Source organism: Cetorhinus maximus, chromosome 10 (assembly GCF_964194155.1).
Source record: "Cetorhinus maximus chromosome 10, sCetMax3.hap1.1, whole genome shotgun sequence".
Taxonomy (NCBI): Eukaryota; Metazoa; Chordata; class Chondrichthyes; order Lamniformes; family Cetorhinidae; genus Cetorhinus; species Cetorhinus maximus.
The window spans coordinates 60,887,107-60,900,355 of NC_135888.1; the positions used below are offsets into that span (position 1 = coordinate 60,887,107).

The 13,249-nt window shown below is 42.6% G+C and overlaps 2 protein-coding genes across 5 annotated transcripts in view; one reads left to right on the forward strand and one right to left on the reverse strand.

Annotated features, from left to right (window-relative positions):
* The window catches only part of dock2 (dedicator of cytokinesis 2), a 634,661-nt gene that overhangs the window by 342,844 nt on the left and 278,568 nt on the right, over positions 1–13,249 (forward strand). The window lies entirely within an intron of this gene.
* Positions 1–13,249, reverse strand: part of LOC144685723 (protein INSYN2B-like) — a 120,250-nt gene that overhangs the window by 86,355 nt on the left and 20,646 nt on the right. The window lies entirely within an intron of this gene.

Below are 13,249 nucleotides of genomic sequence, written 5' to 3' on the forward strand. Positions count from 1 at the left end.
TGCAATGTAAAATTAACACTGTATATAAGAAAAACAAGGTAAAATTCAACAGCACCAATGTATTAGCACTAGACAGTAACGTAGTGTGGAGACAGGTGTGTTCTTCAGGCAATACACACTGCTCAGAAACATCTGTCTGAATGAGTCATCATCCGAGGAACTGTTAGTATTTTGTAGCTCCCCAATCGCCTTGTGTTTTTTTTAAACTACATGGATTCATTGTGATCTAAAAATTTAGGGACTGAGCTGAGTAGATGCAGTTCGATAGTGGGCTAAAAAAGTATCAGAGAGAAGAATCTGTCTCCCATTCTCTTTGTGTGCGTTTCTCAGGAACTAGAATCATGGCAGTGTTTGGAATGACTGCCACCCTTCCCTGGCAAGGAAGGAGCAGGAGGAGGCACTGGAGCAGGATGGTGTGATTGACAACTGCATATAGTGCCAGTATTTATGCTCCACATGAGCCTTCACCCCTCTTATTGCTTTCTTCCTCATGTATGTATCTAGCTTCCTCTCAAATGTATTCATGCTGTTCACCTCAACCACTCCCTGTGGCAGTGAGTTCCACATTCTCACCACTTGCTAGAGATTTCTCTTTAAATCCCTATTGGATTATTAAATCCTTTCACAACCTTAAAGACTTCCATCAGGTGACCCTTCAGTCTCCTTTTTTCAAGAGAAAAGGCCCCCGATCTTTCCTTGGGATTAAACGAGAGAATGGAGATGATTCGATAATTCCCCCATCAACCACTCCTGGCGTAAATGACTGGAATTTACCCATATACATCCTACACTCTCTCTATTTTGCTGGAGAAATCATCCTGCCATTATCGGGAGACATTGCTGCAGTTTTGGCAATGAGTTCTGTTTGCTGTAGTTTGTAGTGCCTCAGTTTAAATGGGTTGAGTCCATAGTCCATTTTTTGTAGTCCTGCCCTGCCACCAACATTGGCTGACACATTGGGGTGAATAGACACTTTGGTGATTGTGTCAAATGTTGCAATGAGGTCAAGAAGGACAATCAGTGATAGTATAGTATGGCACAAGTCCAGAGAATGTCACTCAAGATTTTGATTAGGGCTACCTCGATGTTGTGGGAGGTTTGAGATGTTCAAACAAGGAGTCAAAGGTGAGAAGGGCATGGGTCTACAAGGTAATAACACATTCAAGGACCAAGGGGAAAGGGAAACTGGATGTGGGATAGTAGTTAGAGGATTGTAGGTTTTAATATAAGAGGATGATCATTTTGAATAGGAAGGTGAGTCCTGAGGAGATGGAACCATTTACAATAAGTTATCAGGAGCTTAGTGGGAAAAAGGTTGGGTCTCATTGAGGAGGTGAGTTTCCTTGGCAAAGGTGGCAAGATGTAAGAGATAGTCAAGAGAGATTGAAGTTCAGGACCAGAGTGAGAGCAGGATGAGTGGGAAGATCTAGCTTAGTGGGTGATGGAAAGCAGAGAAGCAGCTGAATGGATGGATTTTATCTTGATGATGAAGGAATCTATAAGCTCCTCTCACTTGTTGTTAGAGGTGAGAGTGGAAGTTGCATGATGCTAGGTTAATGAGGCAGCCAGTTCTGGAGTAGAGGTTATCTTTGCTGTTTAGAATGATCCTACCATAGCGGGGGGGTTTTAGAATTTGGTGTAGTCAACTCGTATTGGGGCAATGGCCAGAATGGCAGAGAGTACAAGTACTTCTCGGGATGAAGGTGGCAGTAAGGGAATGTTTTGAGGATATCAATAACTGCACAATTATCATAATGAATTGATCAATGACAGACTGTGCAACTTGTGGGAGAGTTTTGTTCCAGGGTTGGATACAGAAGGAAGTAGGACTGAAGGATGGTGATGAGGATTACAAGGAACTAGCCTGAGATGGCTTTATTTTGTAATAGGAAGGAGAGGAACCACAGGAGATGGTGATGCCGAGGGTGTGGCCTTGAAATATCAGTAAGCCTGTTTGCTTGTGTGGAAGGAGAGGCTTAGACAGGACAGGAGGGGAATAAGTTCATAGGGAAGGGAGCAAGGAAGCTGAGATTGAAGTTGCCAAGGATGAGGAGCTCCTGAATGCACAGGATGAGGGAAAGAAAGAGGGAGGACAATTCCAAGAAACTTGGGGCTGGATTTCATCGGGTACCATGAACCGCTCACCCACAGTTAAAAGATCAGGGGGGAGCCCGCCCATGATCCCAGTGGCTGCCCTGCAGCCATTTAATGCTGGGAGCAGCATTAATTGCTTTAAAGCAAGACTTTTGCCCTTTTCCGGGTAGGACGTCTTGCCTCTGTTGGGCCCAAATGAGGTGTTCCACTCATGCCCGACACCAGCCCATGCAGCTAAAGCTGCTAGGGGTAAAATACTGACAGGAGTGTGATGAGGCTCTTAAGTTGCCATTAATTGGCCTGTAAAATTTCAGACAGGCCAGGGCAGGTGGGTAGGCAGCTTGAAGGGCATCTTCTGGATTTTACTTGCCACCTGCCTTCAAACCTGCTGATGGGGGAGCATAAAATCCAGCCCTGGGGGTGGGCTGGGGAGGGACAGTTGGAAACAAGGGTTCTAAGAGATGGGTGAGGGTCATGGTGTAGAATAGCTGCTCCAAGGTGAAGGAGGCATTAGGAAAGGACTGGAATGACCAGGTTGTGAATTGCTGATAATTGGCCAATATGTGTATGCAAATAGACACCAAGGTAATTATAGAGTACAGGATGAGGGGATTAAGTGAGGATGCAGCAACCATAAACTGAGGAGAGGGATTGCAGGTGTCTGTTTAATGACCCTCCCTGTGTCCCTTTCTGAGAATGAAAAAAAGTGTATTTTATTTACACTTTTCTTCCTGTCTCCAGTCAACATCCAAGAGCTACGAAGGATCAAAACACTCAATATCAGGGAAAGGTTAGAATATGTACTATGATCAGAAGCAACAAGATAGGCTGCAAATCCAAGCTGCAAATCTATTTACACAAAGGAATCTCCATGTGCTTTCAGAAATGAGTCATTGAATTATTAAATCACAATGAGTAAGTCTCAACAAGCCTACAGATTTTGTTTTGGTATTTTCCCTGTCTTTCATCATCCCTCTGCTCCCCTGCCTTAATCCTTATGATTTTGTTGTTCACTACAGCCTTCTCTCCATCTTGTTGCTTAAACTACCCAGAAGCAGGTATGACCTTGGTTTAACATTTCATCTGAATATGGCACTTCTAATAGTGCAGCACTCCCTCAGCAGTGAGGGGTCAGCCTGCATTATGCGCCCAAGATTCTGGACTGGGTTTTAAACCCATGTTCATTTGGCTTTGAGACAACAGTGTTACCATTGAGCCAAGGCTGATGCATGTGCAAGATTACATATATTTGTAACAACTGGCAATCATCACTTTAAATTATGCATGCAGAGTTGGACATGAGTACAAATATACCTTGCTCCAATGCTGGGTAAGACGGAATGAGTACACTGTATATTTGTTACTTTCAGTGGTTGTTTCCAAAGTTTCTCCCTGATGGAGGTTGAGCAAGTATTGACACACTCTGAGGACCCACTGCAGGTAGACAAATGGCTTCAGCACAGAAGGAAGCCAGTTGGCTCATTTTGTATGTGCCGGCTTACTGTAAGAGCAACTCAGCTAGTCCAGTTACCCTTTCTTTTCCCAATACCTTGCATATTTTTTATCTTCAGATAATCATCCAATACTGTTTTCAAAGCCACAATCGAATCCACCTCCACCACACACTCACACAATGCATTTGCAGATTCTAACCATTTGCTGCTTAAAAAATTATTTTCTCACGTCACCTTTAGTTCTTTTGCCATTCATCTTAAATGAGTGTCTTTTGTTTCTTGAAAATGGGAATGGTTTGTCCGTATCTACTTTGTCTAGACTCCTCATGATTTTGAACACATCTATCAAATCTCCTCTCAACCTTCTGTTCTCTAAGGAGAATAATCCCAATTTCTCCAATTTATCTGCCTTTCTGAAGTTCGATTCCAGAACCATTGCTGTACATCCTTTCCTCATTATCTCAAAATTTTTTGCATCCTTCCTCAAGCGAAGTGCCCCGAATTAGACTTCCATAAGCCTAGAAGGCTTTTGGATTCCCCTTCATGTTAGCTGTCGGTCTCTTCCCATACTTTCTCTTTGCATCTCTTAGTTATTTTTTCACTTCTCCTCCGAACTTTCTAAATTCAGCCTGCTTCTCCCACATCTTGGTGATCCTCTGCAAATATTAGCACATCCAAAAAAACTGATATATCCCATGCAAATACCAGTGCATTTCAGAGTTTCCTGCAAATGCTGACACATTCTAAGCACCCCCCCCGTAAATACTGACACATCCCAGAGACTCATTGTAAATAATGACGCATCCTGGGACTGCCTGTAAATACTGACATATACCTGAAGCCCCTGAAAATATTGACACACTCTGGAATGTCAGCCACAGCTGGCACTGAGACAGTAAGACATCAGGTAAAACTTTACCATGTAACATGTGGAAAACATTCGAACTGACAGCAGTAGATACAGTAATTACCCAGACAACATTCAATGACCCTGACATTGTAACTGTGTATTAATTCAGCTCCATCACATTCATGAACAACCTTGTCTTGTTTTTTTTTGTTGACTATTCTGTAAATCAAGATGATGTGTTGGCTTACTTCCTGGGTCCTTTCTCTCCTGAAGACCTGAGCAGTTAAGTGAAAGGGTCCCGCAGGTGGCGAGTGTCCTCTCGTATCTCATCCAAGAAGTCACTGCTCGTATGCTATCCTCAATACACTGTGTCTGCGACTTAACTGATTGGATACCACTGCTGAGGCTCATTGATGTCCATGTGCCTCCACCTGTGTTGGAACAGAGGCTGGCTGGGTTTAAAAATGGCAGGCGGGTTCTGATTCACAGAATCACAGAGTTGTTACGGTGTAGAAGGTGCCTGCACCGGCTCTCTGAGCATTTTAACTTAGCGCCAACCTCCTGCCTTTTCCCCGTAATGCTGCACATTGTTTCTATTTAGATAATCATCCAATGCCCTCTTGAATGCCTCAATTGAACCTGCCTCCACCACACTTCCAGGCAGTGCATTCCAAACCCTACTCACTGTGTGAAAACTTTTTTTGTCATCTTGCATTTGCTTCATTTGCAAAACACTTTAAAACTGTGCCCTCTGGTTCTCAATCCATTTATGTGCGGGAACAGTTTCTCCTTATCTACTCTATCCAGACCCTCATGATTTTGAAAACTTCTACCAAGTCTCCTCTTAGCCTTCTCCTCTCCAAGGAAAACAGTCCCAACTTCTCCAAACTTTCCTCATAACTGAAGTGTCTCATCCCTGGGACCATTCTCGTAAACCTCTTCTGCACCCTCTCCAATGCATTCACATCCTTCCTATGGTGTGGTGCCCAGAATTGTACACAATACTTCAGCTGAGGTCTAACCAGTGTCTTATATAAGTGCATCATAACCTCTCTGCTCATGTACTCTATGCCCCTATTAATGAAGCATGAAATACTGCATGCTTTAGAAGCAGCTCTCTCTCTACCTGTCTAGACACCTTTAATGACTTATGTACATATACACCCAGGTCTCTCTGCTTCTGCACTTCCTTTAGAATAGTTTCCTTTATTTTATGCTGTCTCTCCATGTTCTTTGTACCAAAGTGTATCACCTCACACTTCTCTGCATTGAAATTAATTTGCCACCTATCTGCCCACTCCACCAATGTGTCAATGTCCTTTTGAAGTTCTACATTGTCCTCCTCACAGTTTACAATTCTCCCAAGTTTAGTGTCATCCGCAAATTAACTTTGAAATTGTCCCCTGCACACCAAGATCTAGATCATTTACATATATTAGGAAAAGCAAGGGCCCCAATACCAATCCCTGGAGAACTCCACAGCAAACTTTCTTCCAGCCCAAAAAATGCCCATTAACCATTATTCTCTGTTTCCTATCCCTCAGCCAATTTTGTATCCACGTTGCTACTGTCCCTTTTATTCCATGACCTATAACTTGCCTCACAAGTCTGTTGTATGGCACTATACCGAATGCCTTTGGAAGTCCATGTACATCACATCAACGGCCTTGTCCTCATCAACCATTTCTGTTAACTCTTCAAAAAACTCCAGCAAGTTAGTTAGACACGAGTTTACTTTAACAAATTCATGCTGACTCTTCCAAATCAATCCACATTTTTCCATGTCATTCCAGGATCCCTTCCCCCATTTATGTCACCAGCTATTTTTAGCAGCACGAGATAAGGGCAGCGAGCCTGCATGCAGTGCTCCCTGCCTTGCTGGCTGCACTGTGGGGTTTGATATTTCAGACCTCCACTATTTTCATGGAGTTGGACTTGTTTTGGTAGCCAACATGGTTTGCAACATCTCAGAGAAGTTGTGAACCATGTTAGATCCCTAAGTCTGGAGAACAGTTAAGTTCAAAAGGTGTTGCCAACTTCACATGTCATAAGGTAATGGTGTATGATAAGTTATATATGTTCTTAATAAAGTGGCTTTTTTGATTGTTTAGACCATTAGATTGACCAGCATTGTGAAAGTCGAGAAGTCTTCAGATGCATTAGATCACATTATTCACTGGATAAAGTGTTCTTTTGCATTGAGCAGTGTTGAGATTCAGATTTTACTGTGTGAATTGCACACTATGCTTTGATTTTTTTCACTAATTGACAAGTCAAACAGATGTTCAGCCTTTGAATCAATGCAACAGATGGCCACTTGTTCTATTACTTCAAAGGCTTTAATACATTCCACTATGAAGCTTTGTTGACACGTTTGTGCAACTGGAATCTCTTTATGGATGCTTGGCTGAACTCCAAATCGATCAGGTCAACAGCAGATTGTTAGATCAGTCACAGGGACTGAGGTTTGTTTTGACAGGCAGTTCCATTTGAACTTCAAAGAGGATTAGGTTTTTGAAGAGGTTTTTGAATGGCCGTTATTTTGTTTGTTTGTTTTGACAGTTTTTGACCACAATCCTATTGAGCTTTTTCTGTGGAGTTTGAATGGCTGTGTTTTTAATTGGCAGTTTTATGAGCTCCTAAGAGGATAAAGATTTTTTCAAGTGGAATGTGGATCTGTTTTTTTTTTATTTTGACAGTTTCATGGGAACCTCAAAGATTCCTCAATGCTATTATAGGTCTCATGAGTTCTGTCCATAGTGGATATTGGGTGAGTGAGTATGCTGGGTATGAAGGGGCAGGGGATAAGGAGGGGGCATGGGAATGAGTGAGCTGTGACCAGGTAAGGGGTGAGACCTAGGGTGCCTCACATTCACGTATAGAACTAGGTTGATGTCACAGGGAACTGCTTGAGGCGGGCCTTCTAACCTGCCTGCCTTGGCATCCGCTCACCTCCATTTCCACGCCTGTCCTTCTTTGGGAGGCAGGTGCCCCAACTCTAGCCTGCACCACCACCATGCGATGAAAAAGGAGTGGATGGGCACTGTCAGGGGCAGGAAGTGGGATTGCAACTCGGAAAATGGCCTGATTCACTATTCCTGCCTCTGATGAAAATCCACCAAGATGTCTTGCAGCAGTAGTCACTGCAAAATGATCAGAGCATAACCTGGGCTACCCCTCAAACACTTAACCCACTTTAATAAGATGTGAAGAGCTTGGTGCTGACAAGATTTGCCAGAATGATATCAAAGATGAGGAGGGACTTCAATTACATGGAGAGATTAGGGAAGCTGGGATTGTTTTCTTTAGAGCAGAGAAGATTAAGAGAAGATTTACTTGAAAGTATTGTGGATTATTATGGGTTTTGATAGAGTAAATAAGGAGAAACTGTTTCTGCTGCCAGGAGGTTTGGTAAGCAAAAGATATGGATTTAAGATAATTGGCAAAAGAACAGAGGGAAGGTAAAGATGTTTTTCTTAAGCAGCAAGTTGTTCTAAACAGGAACACACTGCCTGAAAGGGTGATGGAAGCCGATTCAATTGTAAGGAAAGCATTTGTATGCTTTGGGGAAAAGAGCAGGAGAGTGGGAGTAACTGGACAGCTCTTTCAAAGAGCTGGCACAGACAAGATGCTACAAACTGTGCTGCAAGATTCTCTGATTAACAGGAGACGAGGTAAATCATGCTCCTTCTCCTGCCAAATGTGTCTGACTTGAACTAACTCAGCGCAATCTGGGGTTTTGGTGGTCATATGGGCCACTTGCTCATTGAAGTTGTCAATAACTGGTCAGTTGGGGATGTTTCCTAGCCATGACACAATGTAAAGGAGAGCAGGGGCACTTGCCCTCAAGTTCTGACCAAAGTTCATCCTTAAAACAGATTGCCTGGTCAGTATCACGTTGTTTGTGGGATTTTGGTGTGCAAATAGTGGCTGTTATGTTTCTAACATTACAGCAGTGACTATACTTTAAAATGATTTCATTGATTGTGAAGTGCTGTGGGACTTTGTAAATGACGCTATATGTATATGCAAGTACTTTCTTTCTCCCATAATTTACAGCTTCTGAAAAATCACTGGTTGAAGTAACTTTGAAGAGCTATTGTGACTGACAATTAATTCACATGCAACACTGAACTGACTAACTCGCTGAAGGGATCCTTGGTTAAAGATTGCATCTCTTCATCCATTAATTCAACCACCTCATACTGCTACCAGCCAGACTCTGCTTGGTGCCTTCAATGTACACCACCCACAGAAAAATATTTAAGGAGATTAAAAGAAATGGACCAGTGAGGGAAAATAAAACTGAAGGATGGTAGAGTGGTGCTGTTTGTCATCCAGGTAAAATAGCACTATCAATTGAATAAGGAACCTTCAATGTTAAAACTGGGAGGAGTATAGGAGCAAGAATAGGCTGTTCAGCCCTTCAAATTGGTTCCAGCATTCAGTGAGATCATGGCTGATCTGAAGATCCTCAACTCCACTTTCCTGCCTTTTTCCCATAACCCATGATTCTCTTACTGATTAAAAACCTGTCTATCTCAGCCTTGAATATACTTAATGACCACAGTCCTCTGCAATAAAGAATTCCACAGATTCACTACCCTCTGAGAGAAGAAATTCCTCCTCATCTCAGTCTTAAATGGGCAACCCCCTTACTCTGAGATTATGTTCCCTGGTCCTAGACTGTCCCACAAGGGGAAACAAACTCAGAGCATCTACCCTGTCAAGCCCCCTAAGAATTTTATATGCTTCAATAAGGTCACCTCTCTTTCTTCTAAACTCCAATGAGTACAGGCACAGCCTACTTAACCTCTCCTCATTAGAAAATCCTTCCATACCCGGGATCAACCTAGTGAACCTTCTCTGGACTGCCTCCAATGCCAGGATATCTTTCCTTCGATAAAGGGACCAAAACTGTTCACAGTATTCTAGGTGTGGTCTAACGAGTACCTTGTATAGCTTTAGCAAGACTTCCCTCTTTTTGTGCTCCATTCCCTTTGAAATAAAGGCCAACATTCCATTTGCTTTCCCTGTTCCTGCTGAACTTGTATGTTAACTTTTTGGGATTCATGCATGACGACTCCCAAATCCTTCTGTGCTGCAGCTTTCTGCAGTCTTTCTCCATTTCAATAATATTCAGCTCCTCTATTCCTGCCTAAGTGAAAAACCTCATATTTTCCCACCTTATATTCCATCTGCCAAGTTTTTTCCCACTCACTTAACCTGTCTATACCCCTCTGTAGACTCTTTGTGTCACCCTCACCACTTGCCTTCCCACCTATTTTTGTGTCATCTGCAAACTTGGTGATAGTACATTAACTTCCCTCATCTAAGTCATTCATATATATTGTAAATAATTGTGGCCCCAGCACTGATCCCTGTGGCACTCCACTATTTACAGGTTGCCATTCTGAAAATGCCCTGCTTATCCCAACTCTCTGTCTTCTATTAGTTAGCCAATCCTCTATCCATGCTAATATACTACCCCCAACACCATGGGCTCTTATCTTATTAAGTAGCCTTATGTGCGGTAGTTTATCAAATGCTTTTGGAAATCCAAATATATTGTATCTACTGGTTCCCCTTTATCTATCTTGCTTGTTACCTCCTCAAGGAATTCTGATAATTTTTTTCTCTAGTGAGTTATTTTATATATTGCCCCCCCCTCCCCTCTTTTGCCCCTTGATTATTTAGTACTTTTGGAATGCTATTAGTGTATTCTACTGGGAAGACTGATGCAAATTCAGCTCTTCTGTCATTTCCTGGTTCCCCATTATTTCCCCAGCCTCATTCTGTAAGGGGCCTATGTTAACTTTGGCCTCTCTCTTCCTTTTTATATATTTAAAGAAGCTCTTACTGCCTGTTTTTATATTACTTGCTAGTTTACCCTCAAAGTTTATTTTCTCCCTCTTTATTGTTTTTGATCATCTTTTGTTGGTTTTTAAAACCTTCCCAATCCTCTGGCTTACCACTAATCTTTGCCATATTGTATGCTTTTTTTCTTTCAATTTGATATTATCCTTAACTTCCTTGGTTAACCATGGTTGGCTTATCCCCTTCCTAGAATCCTTCTTCCTCACTGGGATATATCTTTGTTGCGAGTCATGAACTATCCTCTTAAACATCTGCCATTGTTCATCAACCACCTTTTCTGCTAAATTCCTTTCCAAGTCCACTCCAGCCAACTCTGCCCTCAATCCTTTGTAATTACCCTTATTTAAATTTAGCACAGTTGTTTCCGACCCAAGTTTCAACTCTCTGAAACTGAATGCTAAATTCTACCATGTTATGGTCACTATTTCCTAGGAGATCTTTTACTCTGAGATCATTTATTAAACCTGTCACATTACACATTACCAGACCCAAAATAGCCTGATCCCAGGTTGGATCCACAACATATTGTTTTAGGAAACTGTCCCGAATACTCTCCATGAATTCTTGCTTGTGGCTACCTCTACTAATTTGATTTTCCCAATCTACATGAAGATTAAAGTCATCCATGATTAATATACTGCTGTTTTCACCATGCCCTCATTATCCCCTGACTTGTTCTCTGTCCTACACTATAGCTACTGTTCGGGGGCCTATAGACTACTCCCACCAGTGTCGTCTTCCCCTTGTTATTTCTTAACCTCCACCCATATGGATTCTACATCTTCCGATCCAAGATCAATTCTTGCTATCATACTTATTCGATCGCATACTAACAAAGCTACCCCACTACCCTTTTCTGCCTGCCTGTCTTTTCGAAATGTCACATATCCCTGAATATTTAGTTCCCAGCTTTGATCTCCTTGTAACCATGTGTCCGTAATGGCAATAAGATCATACCTATTAACCTCTATTTGTGCCATTAACTCATTTATTTTGTTCCAAATACTACATGCATCTAAGTAAAGAGCCATTGATTTTGCATTTTTTACCATTTTGTTCCCCCTTTGACCCTATTTGCTGCTTTTTTTAATGTCCCTGTCCTCTGTCCCTTCCTGTGTCACACTCTGGGTTTTGTTACCTAAATAGCTGCCCTGCAATGCTGCCATATCCTTTTGCTTTGTAAGCTTATGTATCCCATCTCCAGAACCGCATTTCCCCCCCCACCCCTCCCCCCTTCACCCCCACCCAGCCCCTGCCCATTTAGTTTAAAGCCCTCTCTACAGCCCTAGTTATTCGATTCACAAGGACACTGGTCCCAACACGGTTCAAGTGAAGCTCGTCCCACCGAAACAGCTCCCTTCTACCCCAGTACTGGTGCCAGTACCCGATGAACTGAAATCCATTCCTCCCATACCAATCTTTGAGTTACGCATTTAACTCCTTGACTTTATTTACCCTATACCAGTTTGTCCGTGACTCAGGTAGTAATCCCAAAATTATTACCTTGGAGGTTCTGCTTTTTTAATTTAACTCGTAACTATTCAAATTCTTTCAGCAGAACCTCCATTCGAGTCCTAACAAATGTCGTTGTCACCAAAATGGACCACAACTGGACCCCTCCTCTCCTACTCCAAGTTCCTCTCCAGCCCTGAGGAGATGTCCTCTGCCCTGGCACCGGGCAGACAACACAGCCTTCGGGCCTCACGCTCACGGCTGCAGAGAACACTATCTATCCCCCTAATTATACTGTCCCCTACCGCTACTACATTCCTATTTCCTTCCCCCACTTGAATGGCTCCCTTACCACGGTGCTGTAGTCAGTTCACTCATCCTCTCTGCAGTCCCTACTCTCATCCACACAGCTTGCAAGAACCTTGTAAATTTGGAGAATTGCAGGACCCCTTCATTTGAGGCCCCTCAAATGCTACCCCCTGGGTCCCCATTCCTGCATCATCTGCAGTCACACCCTCCTGTCCATGATCACAGACCAAATTGGAATTACCTAATCTGAGGGGTGTGACCACCTCCTGGAGCAAAGTGTCCAGGTAACTTTCCCCCTCCCCGATGTGGCACAATGTCTTGCAGCTCAGACTCGGGCTCCTAACTTGGATCAGAAGTTCCTCGAGCTGCAAACACTTATTACGGATGTGTTCGCTGTTGATCACCTTGGTGTCCAGCAGTTCCCACATGCGACAGCAGCAACACATCACCTGTCCTGCCATCGCTATCGGATTTTATTTAATTTATTAATGAATTACTCTAGTATCTCTGCTGTTTACACTTGAAGAATGCCCCACTCTTTACACTTTATTGTAATTTTTTTGTACACACCAGTATCAATCTTATACTTAACAAGCTATTTTTAAGAAAGAGAAAAAAAAAGACGAGATCTAAACACAAACTAAAGACCTTACTTTTACTTTAAAGACTAGAAATACTCACCAATTCCACTCACCAATCAGCTGCTCTCCACGCTCTTTTCTCTCTCGTGCCCTATAATGGTCTCTCGCCCCTCACTGCGCTCTTTAATGGTTTCTCGCCTCTCTTTCCGTTCTCTTTAATGAATGCAGAGAGAGAGAGACGAGAGTTCATTAAAGAGCACGGAGAGAGAGACAAGAGACCAGTAAAGAGCGTGGAGAGAGAGGTGACTTTGGTTCATATTCCTCGATACCTTTACGTAAGAAAATTCTATTAATTTCAGTCTTGAAATCTCCAGTTTTTCCCAGTATTTTGGGGGAGGGAGCTCCAGGTTGCCACTCTCCTTTGTGTGAAATACTGCTCCCTGATTTCATTCCTGAACTGTCTAGCTCTAATTTTAAGATTATGTTCCCTCATGCTTAATCCCCACCACCCCCCTCAACTGGCAAGAATAATTTGCTGTCTCTTATCGAGTCCTGTTAACATTTTGAACATCTCAATCAAATCACCCCTTAAATTTCTATAATTCGGTGGGATACAAGCCATGTCTATGCAA